The 15,306-nt window shown below is 37.6% G+C and overlaps 1 long non-coding RNA gene across 1 annotated transcript; it reads left to right on the forward strand.

Moving 5' to 3' along the window:
- The first annotated feature begins 1,026 nt into the window (after window positions 1-1,026).
- LOC138373278 (uncharacterized) lies at window positions 1,027-2,045 on the forward strand. The gene is made up of 2 exons (XR_011231100.1): window positions 1,027-1,307; window positions 1,960-2,045. It is a non-coding gene; the product is annotated as an uncharacterized lncRNA (long non-coding RNA).
- Window positions 2,046-15,306: the final 13,261 nt, after the last annotated feature.

The following is a 15,306-nucleotide window of genomic DNA, read 5'->3' on the forward strand; positions in this document are numbered from 1 at the left end:
TGATAATGTCAACTGGGAGTCCGAGTTAGGTAACATTGTGGACATCAACCTAGCAGTGCAATCTTTTCTGCAAAAAACTCTTAGCCTTTATAATACCCACTGTCCTATGCTTACAAAACAAGTCACAACCAAAAGGCTTAACAATCCCTGGCTTACAAAGGGAATACTTAAATCTATTAATAAAAAACATGACCTTGAGGAGAAGTATAGGTTAGGAATTGTCTCCAAAGAATTCTCAAAGAATTACTCATTATTGCTGTCTAAGATAATTAGACGAGCCAAAACTAAATACTACGAAGATAAATTTACCCAAATAAAGAGCAACATTAAACAAACTTGGAGAACAATTTCTCAAATATTGGGATCAAAGAAGTCTTTAAATAACAAACCGACTCTCCTGTCTAATAACGATGGTCAGCTTTCAGCCTCTGATTCTGCTATTGAGTTCAATAGGTTCTTCTCTTCCATTGGTTCATCCCTTGCAAATGATATTCCATCTTCCAGTACAGACATTAATGACTATCAGGTAACTATCCACAGTCTCTGTACCTAAAGCCTATTAATTCCACTGACGTCAATGAGATAATCCTTTCCCTTAAACCAAGTCTGGTGCCCTTGAGGAGATACCAACTTTAATTTACAAAAAAGCCTCCAGATCTTTAGCCCCTGCTATTGCTTTGCTCTTCAACAAGTCACTTGAACTCCAAACCTTCCCAGATATTCTAAAAAAAGCGAGAGTAACGCCTGTCCACAAATGTGGTAATCTCACAGATGTTAACAACTACAGACCTATATCTATCCTGCCAAACTTGTCAAAAATTTTTGAAAAACTAATCTATAAGCGGCTTTACTCATATCTAGCCAAACTCAATATACTTAGCCCTTGCCAATATGGCTTCAGACCCAAAAAAAGCACTAACGGTGCACTTATTAGTATGCTTAACTCGATTCATAGGGTCCATAGAATTACCCCAATCATCCCAAATCAGGCCAAAACTACCCAAAACGTATTAGCATTACGTAAGTAATGAAGAAATATGGTATATTTACTTACTATAATGTTGGTGCTACACGTAGAACATGATCAAACCTATTTTTTCTCTGAAATAATCTAATTTCATAACGAAATGAGACGTAAATATGTGAGAGGTGACGCCATAGGAAGTCGACGGTCCAAGCGACAATTGTGTGGAGCGACTTATCCAAGATATATGGTCGCCTGGAGAGTGTTTGCTGCCATAACAGCCTCCTGTACACAGTGATCCAGTCGTCGTATTTCATGGCTCAAATTGTCGCAAATTTAATTGGTAATATTAACAAGTAGAATGTGTATTTATAATAATATTTTTCATAAACAGCCACAAAATATTTAATATTTATTAAAAAAAAGTGTCTGGAAGTTAAATCAATTCCACATGACAATAAATTTGTTATATAGATACTAGCGTTATTCGTTGGTATGCGTTCGCTATTTAAACTACTCCAGTCCTTTTCGTTCATAGAACACCGAACCCTACACGCTCTCTGATATATTGCTTAATTAACAAATATTCACAAATAAAGATTATATTTATATATGTTATCAGAAAGGCAGATATAAAATAGTTTGTGTTAATGCATCACAGAGATTATACCTTATTAGAGAGGAAAAATATTCATATTTTAAACAAGGCTTCTTGGCCGACGCTCTCCCTTTCGATGGGAACTATGACCTTTTGAAAATCAATGTTAATTGAATCTATATATTATAAAAAACGAAGTTTTTTATGTCATCAGAAAGACATATAAGCTGCATGTTAATACTTTGGTATAAATATAACTGAAGTGAAAGTGAAGATATATGCCTTTTTATAGTTACTTGATGGCTCGCTCAGGGAGTGTGAAGGCCTGCACACAAGCCAATCAATTTTATAATTAATGTACATATATGCAAAGTAACGTCAAAGGTTTTTATTTCAGAATGAAGACAGATGTAAGAGGAATAATAAGAGGAAATGAAGATGAAGAAATGATAAAAAGAATGGCAATAGTGGATAGTAGTAACACACTTAAGAATTATTCAGTAATAAATACAAACTCGTCCTTCACCTATGATAAAGGAAAGTCAACTTGGAAGGATTCAATTTACATGAGATTAAGATTAGGATACAAATATATCTGGCAATACGGAGTTGATGTCAGTGAAAAAGATAAGGAGTGTAAATTATGTAGTATGCCGCACGCCCACACCTTAGAACATTATGTATTATAGTGTCAACTTATTGATAACTATAGAAATAAGTAATGTACCACATCAAATTGTTTGTATGTGTGATAATGGTATGATAGACAGTATACTTAGGAGCTACAAAACTTTTGCCCCAAGAGTGTAACAATTGTATGCTGTACTTACTATATTAACCTGCAATGTTAAATGGGATTCTTGTAATGTTAATTGTCTATTTGTACTTACTGAATTTGTGCGCCCCTTGAGGGACTTGAAGTAGAGGGGGTAGAAATAGCCTAAGTTACTCTATCCCTTTGAGATGTATTTTTTTCTTGTCTCAATAAACATACTTGAACTTGAACTATAAATATTTTTGGCTTCCTGACCATAAAGTTACCGCCGCAGTCGAGGGTAAGAGACCGGATGTACCCCATATACAAGCCGCACTAGCTATTAGTTCATAAAAGCTGACAACTTACCCAGATAAACATTACTTCCTAATTATATATATATATGCAAATAATACAATTAAAATGTTTAAAACATGATTATATATATGTATCATGTGGACAGTTTTTAATGTAATTTTTTCTCCTGATATTCGGGTTCTTTATTATGCTTCATCTTGAGGCAAAGCCCAATACCTTACGCCATATTGATGCTCTGTCCACAGATCATTCTCTCTCTCTCTCTCTCTCTCTCTCTCAAATCATATACATTGATGGTTTCCTACACCGCCACACGGGTGCAGCTGCAAGTGCAGTTGCCTCTACCCATCAGACAGAACTATTTGCCTTGCTTGTTACACTAAAATGTGTACAAGTGTGTGTGTCTATGTATGTATTAACACGATATACTGAACGGGGTGAGAATAGCTTGAGCTACCTCATCCATTTGTGTGTATTTTACCTCAATAAACTTATTTCAATTTCAATTTCAATTCAAGTCTCCAAACTTGATGCATTAATTGTAAGTGATTTTCTACCATCCTGCATTAATTGTAATTAAGTGATTTCTATCATGCTTAATTGCGCGCAACTCTTTAAGACACAATTGTAACATAACCGTGTCTGAAGCTAGACAGAAAACACAACATTATTAGTGATGGTAACATAAGCCATTTCATGTGAATTCCATCTTCGTTGACCTCCGAAACTTGAGGAATGGTCCAGAAAATAGCTACTAAAGTTTAAGTCAAGTGTGAAGATACTTTAGTTGATACTTAGATACTTCCAATAAGTGTAAACATAAGTGCTGACGATGCTACCTTCCTCTATTCAGACCCCAACCCAAACGCACTATATAATAATGAAAATAATAGATTTAAAAAGTCCACTCATGGATGTAAACTAACAAACTCACATCAAACATAAAAAAGACCAACTACTATTTTTGTTCGAAAGTAAATCCTGAAACCAAATTCAACTTCAGATACACAATGTTAACATTAGCAATAATGATTATGGAAAGTTCCTTGACCTATACATAGACAAGAGACTGAACTTCAGCATCCACATACAACACATATGTGGGTGTATACACACACACACACACACACACACACACACACACACACACACACACACACACACACACGCGCACACACACACACGCACACACGCACACACACACACGCACACACACACACACACACACACGCACGCACACACACACGCACACACACACACACACACACACACACACACACACACACACACACACACACACACACACACACACACACACCAGGAAGACATTTACAGAGAGTAGGGAATTAATTAGGAATCTGGTAGCTAGTTAAGTGGTTTGGGATTTATATCTTGAGGTACTGTATACAATGTTCACAACATAGCAATGTATAATCATTTCATTGTATACAACACATTTTGGTGAAATCCCACGGTATTCCTAGACCAGAATCATAAACATCTCTGACTTCCCACAGCAAGGCGCCGGGCACCGCGGGCTCCAGGCATGATGATTTATGTTTATTTCTCAGAGCAGTAAACAGCCTGCGGCAAAGCTACCCATATGTGTAGAGCTCAGTACTACAGATGAAGAACAACAACGTAAACATTTTTGACGTTGATTAGCTTGCTCAAACACCACTAATTTCCATAAAATAAATATAGACAAAACATTTCTGCTACAAAAATAAATGAGAGTAAGAATGCTTGTGGTCTCTTAAAGTGCAGGATAATTAAAATAAGTTTTATATTTTATAGATATAGTACTTGTTTACAGACTATATAAATCACCACGTTAATAATAATCACCACTCGATAACTGTATTAACAACTCGAATGTAATGATTGGTAGTGATCAGGAAATCGCGTTAAGAAAGGCACTTATGTGTTGTTTTCCGAAGGCAACATTGTTATTGTGTAGTAACCATCTGAAAGAAAATGTTCGCCACTATTTAACGGATAATATTGGATGCACGAACACCGATAGGATTCGTATCCAAAAGAAAATATTTGGTACAAATGGGTTAGTTAGAAGTGTTTGTGAGGATCAGTTTGAAAGGGGAATCAACAATCTCATATTTTACTTTTACAAATACCCAAAGTTCAAAGATTATTTTGATAGTCGTTTGAAATCTTCTTTATGGAATTATGTGTGTGTACCTCACGCAAAAGCCAAAATGGACACGTTATGGACTAATAACAATTGTGAGTCACTAAACCATATCCTGAAACTGACTATTGATTGGAAACCCCAAAAACTGCCAGAATTAATTGAAAAAATTTGCAATGTTTCAACGCTCCAAATGCTAGATCTGAGGAGAGCATTACACGGAGAAGGCAATTATATAATATCATCCAATTTAGATAAGTACCTGGTTCCTAAGGAAGTTTGGGACCAAAAAACTAAAGATGAAAAGAGAGATTACTTATGGTGCTTTATATCAAGAAAACCTTATAATGAAAATACTAAAATGTATGACAAAAACAAAATTTTTTCAATCCCAAAAACATTTGGAATTGCCAAAAAACCATATCAGCGTAAGCGCCCCCGAAGTGAAAGAGCAGTTTAATGCTATATAATAAATGTGTTTTGGAAATAGTAGCTGACGATTTTGTGTTGATATTGCATATCTCTTACCTAATTTGTATTATGAAATATGACATGATAGTGCGTTACAGACTTCAGTTAGGAAATAATTGGACTTGTAATGTGATTACTGATCCATCTGTATCCCAGTCATTTTACTATGTTAATTTTATGTAATTTATTCTTAAGCTTAATAACATTATTTAAATGTGCTAAATTTCCATTTATATATATATATATATATATATATATATATATATATATATATATATATATATATTATGTTTCCAAATTTCTGATGATATACAACATATTGTGGTTTATAATTAAGTTCTTATTAATAGTGATCCTGCATCAAAATTAACAATGTTCAAATTCGGTTTTGTATGTTAAAATTAACTACATTTTTATGTTAATTTCTTTCTGTAAATAATGATGATAAAGTGCAATAAAGGTATGATTGAGACAATGTTAAATCGTTAAATCCTAAATATATCTTGAGTCTTATACTTGAAATATTAAATGAACATATAGTGTGTAGTGTAGTGTTTCAATTATTATTAAGAGGGAAGGGTTGGGGGTAATGGTTCATATGTCCACATTCGAATGCCCCTCTTCCCAGGACTGGGGGTGCGGGAGTGTACAATGAACTATACCCACCTCCGGCAGCAGCTTGTCGAAGGCGGAAGTGGAGTCTAGGCCGTTTGTCATGAAAATTATAGTGTGATGGCTCTTATTTTTATTATGGGTACATAATAAGATTATGCCTTTATTCTTAATTTATATTACAATGCTGGTAAAATACACTTCTTGATGAGTATGGAGTACAAATGAACTCATTGTGTACCCTATACTCACAGGATGAGTATAGGGTACACAATAAACTACCACTCACATCATGGGTATGGGTTGCACAAGAAACTATCGGAGAGCAGAGTATGGAAAGCAAAGTAAACAAAGATTCACACGATGAGAAAGGGTTCCACAATGTCCTATGACTCACAGGATGAGTATGAGGTGCATAATAAATTACCATTCATAGGATGAGTATGGGTTTCACAATAAACTAAAGGTAACAGGATGAGCATGGGTTGCACAAACTATTGGTAACAGGATGGGTATGGGTTGCACAATAAATTACTGTGCTAGGATGAGTGTGAGTAGGATATATATATAAACATATTGTGGTTTATAATTAAGTTCTTAATAGTGATCCTATCCTGCATCATAATTTACATAATATATATATATATATATATATATATATATATATATATATATATATATATATATATATATATATATATATATATATATATATATATATATATATATATATATATATATATATATATATGTATATATATATAATTAGGAAGTAATGTTTATTTGGGTAAGTTGTCAGCTTATATGAACTAATGGCTAGTGTGGCTTGTATATGGGGTACATCCGGTGTCTTACCCTCGACGGTACCCTCCTTACCCTTATCCGCGGCGGTACCTTTATGGTCAGGAAGCCACGGATATTTACAATGGGGCTCGGTCAGTCAATATGATTCCTTTGACATCACTAAACTAACTCTTATGTATTCTGTTCTCGTATTGACAATTTGAATGACATCAAGAATATTTTGAATATCTTCTGATATAGATGGTGCTGTAGTTGATTGTTGTTCATGACAAGTCCAATGCGTCATTAGCATCGCTCAGATTAGTGGGAAGAAATTCTTGCTGCAACAATGTGTGTTCTCAGAGCTAACTAGGGTAACTAAAATACTTATTTCCTAAATAAATACTTTAATTGTAAATATTTGAAAATATATGGTATGTATCAGAATTTCTGACGATATAAAACATATTGTGGTTTATAATTAAGTTCTTAATAGTGATCCTATCCTGCATCATAATTTACATAATATCTACTTCTGTTTTGTGTATTAAAATGACTACTTTTTATGTTAATTTCTTTCTGTAAATGATGATGATGATGATAAAGATCAGTAAATGTAAGTAAGAACATAAGAATGAAGGTAACTGCAAAAGACTTATTGGCCCATACGAGGCAGCTCCTCGTATGGAGCTGCCTTTGATAAGTAATTACCAAAGAAGGCACCAAGCCGGGAAGGCTGTGTAGCACAATCAAATAAGTCAACTGCTCCTGAAGAGGACGGTATTACTTACAGTTTACTGAGATTAGTCTCACAAGTACCAGGTAATCCACTTTTAGTGTTGTACAGAATGAGTTTAAGTGAAGGAGTATTACCTGATGATTGGACAGTGTCATTGTTCCCATCCCCAAAGCACACTCAGATAATTATAGACCCATATCTCTACCATAATTTTGTCTATTAGCACAGTTTTCGGCGTGAATGCATTTTGGTTCTACAAGGTAGCCAACTCCATCAAAATATTAAATATGTACCCAACTCAATTAACGATTAATCAACCAATTACTCCATGGGATAACTTGGATCTAGCAGTTGATTTTGTAAATGCACCCAAGAAAGATAATGTACACTCTACATTATTAAAACAGTTAACACTGTGAAGCATCACTGAAAGTACTCAGAGTATGGGTAACGATGTGTATCAGTGCTATACCGACGGTTCTGTAGAAGAAGGTGGACGATGTACCGGATGTGCATGTAATATATTTGAACAATCTTCTCTCTTACATACATGAATGAAGCGCTATGCTAAACTGTGTAATTACTATTTGAGTACTGGAACACTTGATGATATATTGAACTTGTACCCTAGATTGACGATGTAACGTATCAATTATACAATGAATGTATGTGATGTAACTCTATAACCTGAGCTTGTGAAAGCACCTTAATCACCTTCAGTGATTAAGTGCTTAATTGCACACTAGTTTCTCTATCAGTTATCTCACCTTGTCAGAGTAAAAGAGACAAATATATGTGTATGTATGTGTTCAGAATTCAATTTCACCTTTGTAAATGCACGTTAATGACACTATGTAAAAGACACATCGAACACTTTATGTAGGGCATACGTAAATCTGTGTATTTATGTATTTACGTATGTAGCTTAGCCTAGCATTTTAAAAACACTACAATCACCTTATGTGGTTGATTGTTCAATAAATCCCTGAACTATATGTTTAACAAATCTCTAACCCTATCAATGGAGTTAGTTTAGTTCTTATATTATGCACCCTATACCCATCTTGTGGGCGGTAGTGGAAAGGGTTAGAGTCCATGGCGGACTGAAGAAAATGTATATATGATAGTTAGCATTGTTAATGTGTGGCCACGTCTGTGGTAGAAAATAATACAAAAAAATCAAATAAAGGTATTATTGAAACTTTATACGAAAACATTAAATCCTAAATATATCTTTAATATTATACTTGAAATATGGTATACTTTGCTCTCTCCATCGTACTTCTGCACCTGCTGGCAAGTGGTTCGGTGCAGTGTGCAGGTGATGTTCATTACTGGGTGAGCTGGCAAGTGGTGCTCACCTGCCAGCTCACCCAACGAAAATTTGGTTTTTAATACACTTACACATTTATTGGGTCTTTCCTTCACCTTCATTCAAGCACTAGGGTATTACAGTAAGTGTTTTAATTATAATATTTATTAACGTTATTATTTTTAATTTTTATTATTATTAACAGGAGAGGATCGAGTGTGTGTGTGTGGGGGGGGGGGGAATAATGGTACACATGTCCACATCCCAATGCCCGCCCTTCCAGGACTGGGGGTGCGGGGGTGTACAATAAACTATACCCACATCCGGCGGCAGCTTGTCGAAGGCGGAAGTGTAGCCTAGAGAATTTGTCATGATAATTAGTGATGACTCTTATTTTGATTATGGGTCTGTAATCCAGTTAAGCTTTTATTCTTAATTTATATTACAATGCTGGTAAAATACACTTCTTGATGATGAGTATGGAGTACAAATGAACTCATTGTGTACCCAAGTTCAAGTTCAAGTATGTTTATTGAGATAAGCAATAAATAAATCTCAAAGGGATAGAGTAGCTTAGGCTATTTCAACCCCCCTCTAATTCAAGTCCCTCAAGGGGCGCACAAATACTGTGACTACAAATAGACAAATAACATTACAAGAATCCAAACAAGAATTGTGAACCCTATACTCACAGGATGAATATAGGGTACACAATAAACTACCACTCACATCATGGGTATGGGTTGCACAAGAAACTATCGCGCAGAGGATGAATATGGAGAGCAAAGTAAACAAAGATTCACACGATGAGAAAGGGTTGCGCAATGTCCTATGACTCACAGAATGAGTATTAGCTGCACAATAAACTACAGGTCACAGGATAAGTATGGGTTGCACAATAAATTACAGGTCACAGGATGGGTATGGGCTGCACAAACTACCGGTAACAGGATGAGTATGGGATGCACAATAAATTACGGGTCACAGGATGAGTATGGGTTGCACAAACTACTGGTAACAAGATGAGTATGGGATGCACAATAAATTACCGCACAGAGGATGAGTATAGGGTGCACAAACTGGTTGGGTAAATGGAAATGGTTGGGTACATTTCCTTTCACCTAATGCGACTATTCATGTGTCCGGACTTTCAATTCAGTTATATTTATGCCAAAGTATTAACATGCAGCTTATATTTATGTCTTTATGATGACATAGAAAACTTCGTTTATTACAATATCTAGATTAAATTAACATTGATCTTCGGAAGGTCATAGTTCCCATATCGGTAAGGAGAGCGTCGGCCATGAAGCCTTGTTTAAAGTATGAATATTTTTCCTCTCTAATAAGGTATAATCTCTGTGATGGATTCACAAAAACTATTTTATATCTGCCTTTCTGATAACATATACAAATATAATCTTTATTTGTGAATATTTGTTAATTAAGCAATATATCAGAGGGCGTGTAGGGTTCGGTGTTCAATGAACGAAAAGGACTGGATCACTGTGTACAGGAGGCTGATATGGCAGCAAACACTCTCCTGGCGACCATATTTCTTGGATAAGTCGCTCCACACAATTGTCGCTTGGACCGTCGACTTCCTATGGCGTCACCTCTCACATATTTACGTCTCATTTCGTTATGAAATTAGATTATTTCAGAGAAAAAATAGGTTTGATCATGTTCTACGTGTAGCACCAACATTATAGTAAGTAAATATACCATATTTCTTCATTACTTACGTAATGCTAATACGTTTTGGGTAGTTTTGGCCTGATTTGGGTGATTGGGGTAATTCTATGGACCGGATTCATACAGCTCTTGATAAAAATGAGTTCCCTGTTGGGTTGTTTGTGGACCTGCGTAAAGCTTTTGACACTGTCAACCACCAAAACCTTCTTCTTAAATTACATCATTATGGAGTCAGAGGACACTCCCTACAATACCTCAAATCCTACCTTACTGACAGGCTCCAATATGTTTCTGTGAATAATACAATTTCTCCCACCCTACCCATCAACATTGGTGTTCCCCAGGGCAGCATACTTTTTTTTTTTTTTTTTTTTTTTTTTTTTTTTTTTTCTTTTTTGAGATATATACAAGAGTTGTTACATTCTTGTACAGCCACTAGTACGCGTAGCGTTTCGGGCAGGTCCCTGGAATACGATCCCCTGCCGCGAAGAATCGTTTTTTCATCCAAGTACACATTTTACTGTTGCGTTAAACAGAGGCTACAGTTAAGGAATTGTGCCCAGTAAATCCTCCCCGGCCAGGATACGAACCCATGACATAGCGCTCGCGGAACGCCAGGCGAGTGTCTTACCACTACACCACGGAGACTGTAAACACAGTCTCACGGAGACACTTGGCCCTCTCCTCTTTCTCATCTACATTAATGACCTTCCAAATGCCTCCCAACACCTCAAACCAATTCTATTTGCTGACGACACAACCCTCATTTACTCCAGTCCTGATCCCCTTGCTCTAAATGCCACAGTAAATACTGAGCTAAATAAAGTCCATTTGTGGCTAACTGCCAACAAACTCACCCTTAAAATTGACAAAACCTTCTATATTCTGTTTGGCAATAAATCCTCTAATCAAATAAATCTCAAAATAAACAATACCCAAATTTGTAACAAATTAGATGGCAAATTCCTTGGCATTCTCATTGACCACAAGCTTAATTTCCAGGGACACATTCTAAACATATAAAAAAAAGTTTCAAAAACTGTGGGCATTCTTTCTAAGATCAGATATTATGTACCACGCCCTGCCCTGGTGACTCTCTATTACTCCCTTATCTATCCATATCTCAACTATGGTATTGGTCCTTGGGGCTCTACTACCCAAAATCACTTACGTCCTCTAATTACTCAACACAAAGCTGCTATTAGGACAATATCCAATTCTGGCCCCAGACATCACTCGGTACCCCTACTTAAATCTCTGAATATGTTAGACATTAAGTCACTGCACATTCTCTCATGTGTATTATACATATATAAAACGCTAAACTATAATGCCAATCCTGATCTTAAAAGCTTCATAGAAGGTTGTATCAGAACCCATGAGCATCACACCAGAAATAAATACAGTTTTGATATTCCTAGAGTACGACTTAATCAAACTAGAAATGCTCTACAAATCAAGGGGCCCAGAATGTGGAATGACCTTCCCAACCATGTTAAAGACTGTACCTCTCTCAACCAGTTTAAGTTAAAAGCGAAGCTATACCTAATAAATTCCCTGTAACCTACCTTACCCTTCTATTGTCAACCAATGTCTGTTTTTTCTTTAAAGAGCGCTGTTTGTCGACACAATTGTATTTGTGCTGCTTTTTCATCTATGTTTTCATTTCTTGTTTTCATTCTACTCATTATGCTCAATTAGTATTAAGCTTGTCATTTAAGTTTATCATGCCCGAAACGCTTTGCGTAATAGTGGCTTTAGGCATTGTATGTACTAGCTCTACCTATAAGTCAAACAATCCTTGTAAATATTTATTGTATGTATGTACCTTACCTAAATAAAATTGTATTGTATTGTATTGTATTGTATTGTATTGTTTCCATCTAACTCTGAAGCAGATGTTGAAGACATCGTGCGAGAGTTCCCACACCTTCTAGGATGAGAATTTGCCATATGTTTTGTTTGCAGCTAGAGAGGGATTACAAAGTTCACTGGGTTGTTCTCCTTTTGAGTTAGTCTTTGGCCATAAAGTTCGTGGACCCTTGCAAATGTTACAGGAGAATCTGTTAGGGAATGTAACGTTAACCGAAGGTTCGGCTTTCTTTGCGCAACACCACCAGAGACTCAAGGACTGCAAGGCGGCTGCACTAAAGTATCTTGGGAAGGCCCAAGAAAAGATGAAAGACTGAAACGATGCTATGGCTAAGTTACGGGTATTTCAGCCTGGCGACCCTGTCCTGGTATTAAAGCCTCGACTAGGGAACACTATGTCCCACAAGTACGAAAGCCCCTACATTGTGACAGAAAAGACTGGGGACCTCACGTACAAAGTGAGGCACTCTGACAAACGTAACCAGGTAATGCTCGTACATGTAAATCGGCTGAAGAAGTTCCAGGGCCCCAGGCCCATTGCACTAACCAATGTTTCCATTTCCAATGAGGGAGGGGATGATTGTTCTGGGGACCCAACTAATCTCATTTTCAATAATTCTAGTTCTGTGAATGCTGTGGAGGGACTGTCCCATTTGCAGATGACCCAACGTGAAGAGGTGCAGTCGTTGGTTGATGAATTCTCCAGTCTGTTCGGGGAGGTCCCGACCCAGACTGATGCCATTTGCCATGATGTCGAGTTGACGGACTACACTCCCATTCGCCTTCAACCCTATCGGATGAGTCGAGAAAAGAAGGCCATCCTACGGAAGGAGGTCGACTTCTTGCTCCAGCACGGCCTCATCCGGCCGAGCCAGGGCTCTTGGTGCTCGCCCTGCCTTTTGGTCCCTAAACCAGACAGCTCCTGGCGATTATGCACCGACTATCGGCAGCTCAACAAGGTGACCATTGTGGATGCCTATCCGCTGCCCCTCCTCGAGGACTGCATCGACGAGTTGGGAAACGCCAAGTACGTTTCGAAATTCGACCTCTCGAGGGGGTATTATCAAATCCCACTCACTGAACATGCTAAACAACTAACTGCGTTCGTGACACACGAGGGTGTTTTTGAGTATTAAGTGTTACCGTTCGGCTTGCGTAATGCCCCTGCCACGTTCAAGAGACTCATGAACTCTCTGCTCGCTAGTGTGCCAAATTGGCGGGCGTATTTAGATGATATCGTGCTCTTTGACAGTAATTGGGCTGACCACATAGCTAGGTTACGCCAGTTGTTTGCAATCTTGAAAAGGGCAAATCTTACCTTAAATGCTAAATAGTGTCATTTTGGCCAAGGCACAGTGACGTACCTCGGTTATGAAGTGGGCCAAGGAAAAGTGTTACCTCGGCAAGATAAAATCAGTGCCATTCTGGAGTATCCAGTACCAAAGTCTAAAAAGGACGTTCAAAGATTTATCGGTATGTGTGCGTACTATCGACGTTGTTGTCAGAACTTTTCCAGTGTTGCCACTCCTCTCACAGACTTGTTGCGGAAAGCCGTTAAATTTAAGTGGTCATCAGACTGTGCAGAGGCATTTAAAAATTTGAAATTGATCTTTGCTTCCGCCCCATTGCTTACTAGTCCAAGGTTCGATCGACCGTTTAAAATTCATGTGGACGCGTCTGACTCGGGTGCTGGTGCAGTGTTGTTGCAAACTGGGAATGATCAAGTGGAACACCCAGTATATTATTACTCTGTGAAATTCGACAAGGAGCAACGCAATTATTCAGTGGTAGAAAAAGAGGCGTTGGCGCTAGTGTTAACATGTAAAAAGTTCGAAGTTTACCTCACAGGTAATATAGTGGAAGTGTACACGGACCATAACCCACTAGTCTTCCTGACTCAGATGAAGGATAAGAATAAACGCATCCTCAGGTGGGCGTTGTACCTACAGGACTTTAATCTTTCCATTACCCACCTACCGGGCCGACTCAATGTGATAGCCGACGCTCTGTCTCGGTTGCCTGAATAACATTCATCTGGGCCACAGGAAGCCATTTACCAACTGTCATGCTTTAGTTATTTTTTTTTTTTTAGGTTCTCCTGTGACATTAAATATTCCATGTCCAATTTATTTACTTCCCTGTTTTTTTTTGTGTGTATTTTTTTTTTCTTTCAGAGAACTCCTTTGTATTTTTCTTGCAGAGAAATTGTTGTTTTTTATTTTTTTTTTTGTCATATAATTTTTCTACTTATTCTCTGTATACTCTTACAAAAAAAAAATATGACTACTATTCTAGTAGTCACATTTTTTTTTCTCTGAAGGTGGGAGGAGTGTTACGACCCTGGGTATTGTCCATTGAATGGCGGTCCATTGTCTGTCTTGACAACTTCGGGAATGCCAAAGTTTGAAAAGATCTTGTCGAGTTTCGGGATGACAGCCTTTGCAGATGTGGAAGTGATGATTTCTACTTCTGGATAACGTGAGTGATCATCAATGACTACCATCAAGTACTCTCCAGTTGGTAGTGGTCCGCAGAAGTCCATTGATACTTCCGTCCATGGTGCAGCAGGTAGTGGTGAAGGTTGTAGAGGTGTTGGTCTTGAAGTATCCACTGCAGCTTGGCAAGGGATACAGGCATCATGCATATCCTTTGCTTGACGATCAATGCCAGAAAACCACACCTTTTCTCGTAGCAGCTGTTTGGTCCTAACAAGACCTTGGTGTCCTTGATGTGCAAGCTTCAGAGCACGTTGCTGGAGAACAGCTGGAATCACGATACGAGTACCTCGCAGCACAGTGTAGCGTTGTTGCGTAACACTTAATTCTGTCTGGATGCGTTCAAGTGCTTTGAATGCATCTTGGTCAACTCCTGAGGGTGGGATGCGTGGAAACTTTTTCTTAGTCAATGCATCCACTGTTGCTTGCAGAGTTGGGTCCTCTAGGGTTGCAGTACGGATTTCATCAAGAGTAAGAGCCTTAGGGACTGCATCACAGGTTACAGAGTGTACATATTCCTCGGCAACTTGCTGATGCTTGGTGA

This window comes from Procambarus clarkii, chromosome 41, assembly GCF_040958095.1.
Source record: "Procambarus clarkii isolate CNS0578487 chromosome 41, FALCON_Pclarkii_2.0, whole genome shotgun sequence".
NCBI lineage: Eukaryota > Metazoa > Arthropoda > Malacostraca > Decapoda > Cambaridae > Procambarus > Procambarus clarkii.